The sequence below is a fragment of the Salvelinus sp. IW2-2015 genome, unplaced genomic scaffold, assembly GCF_002910315.2.
Source record: "Salvelinus sp. IW2-2015 unplaced genomic scaffold, ASM291031v2 Un_scaffold4959, whole genome shotgun sequence".
Taxonomy (NCBI): domain Eukaryota; kingdom Metazoa; phylum Chordata; class Actinopteri; order Salmoniformes; family Salmonidae; genus Salvelinus; species Salvelinus sp. IW2-2015.
Genome location: NW_019946228.1, coordinates 17,205 through 18,769, shown reverse-complemented (window position 1 = coordinate 18,769; position 1,565 = coordinate 17,205). Strand labels below are relative to the sequence as shown.

Below are 1,565 nucleotides of genomic sequence, written 5' to 3'. Positions count from 1 at the left end.
AATATTTCCTTCATGTTGGGTCAGTCACAGTGGTCAGGTATTCTGCCACGGTGTACTCTCTGTTTAAGGCCAAATATCATTCTAGTTTGCTCAGTTTTTTTGTTAATTCTTTCCAATGTGTCAAGTAATAATCTTTTTGTTTCCTCATGATTTGATTGGGTCTAATTGTGTTTGTGAACAGAGCCCCAGGATCAGCTATCTTAGGGGGCTCTTCTCCAGGTGATTCTCTCTGTAGGTGAAGGTTTGGGAATCGCTTCCTTTTAGGTGGTTGAAGAATTTAACTTCTCTTTTCTGGATTTTGATAATTAGTGGGTATCAGCCTAATTCCGCTCTGCATGCATTATTTGGTGTTTAACCTTATACACAGAGGATATTTTTGCAGAATTCTGCACGCAGTCTCAATTTGGTGTTTGTCTCATTTTGTGAATTCTTGGTTGGTGAGCATCCAGACCTCACAACCATAAAGGGGAATGGGTTCTATAACTGATTCACATATGTTTGGCAGAACATAATTGGTATGTCAAACTTTATGTTCCTTTTGATGGCATAGAAGGCCCTTCTTGCATTGTCTCTCAGATCGTTCACAGCTTCATGGAAGTTACCTGAATGTATAGTTTTTTGTGTGCTCTAGGGCAACGGTGTCTAGATGGAATTTGTATTCGTGGTCCTGGCAACGGGACCTTTTTTGGAACACCATTATTTTTGTCTTACTGATACCTGACAGCATCTGTACAGAAGATCAAGGTGCTGCTGTAGACCCTCCTTGGTTGGGGACAGAAGCACCAGATCATCAGCAAACAGTAGACACTTGACTTAATAACCTATTAGGGTGAGGCTGGATGCTGCAGACTCTTCTAGTGCCCTCAACAATTTGTTGATATATATATATGTTGAAGAGGGTGGGGCTTAAGCTGAATCCCTGTCTCACCCCCCCGCCCTGTGGAAAGAAATGTGTTGCCATTTTTAACCGCACACTTGTTGTTTGTGTACATGGATTTTATAATGTCGTATGTTTTTCCCCCAACACCACTTTCCAGACATTTTTTTAAATCAAAAAAGCATGAGAACACTTTGCCTTTGTTTTGGTTTGTTTGTTCATTTGTCAATTAGGGTGCAGGATGAATACTTGGTCTGTCGTACGGTAATTTGGTAAAAAGCCAATTTGACATTTGCTCAGTACATTGTTTTCGCTGAGGAAATGTACAAGTCTGCTGTTAATGACAATGCAGAGGATTTTCCCAAGGTTGATGTTGATGTATATCCCACGGCAGTTAGTGGGGTCAAATTTGTCTTCACTTTTGTGGATTGGGGGGGGGATCAGTCCTTGGTTCCAAATATTGGGGAATATGCCAGAGTTGAGGATGATGTTAAAGAGTTTAAGTATAGCCATTTGGAATTTTTGGTCTGTATATTTTATCATTTCATTTAGGATACCATCAACCCCACAGGCCTTTTTGGGTTGGAGGGTTTGCATTTTGTCCTGTAGTTGGTCCCGTGTGGCTCAGTTGGTAGAGCATGGCACTTGCAATGCCAGGGTTGTGGGTTCAATTCCCACGGGGGGACCA

At 41.5% G+C, this 1,565-nt stretch overlaps 1 non-coding gene across 1 annotated transcript; it reads left to right on the top strand.

Moving 5' to 3' along the window:
• Nucleotides 1-1,488: 1,488 nt before the first annotated feature.
• trnaa-ugc (transfer RNA alanine (anticodon UGC)) lies at nt 1,489-1,565 on the top strand. Its single transcript has one exon. It is a non-coding gene; the product is annotated as a tRNA-Ala (tRNA).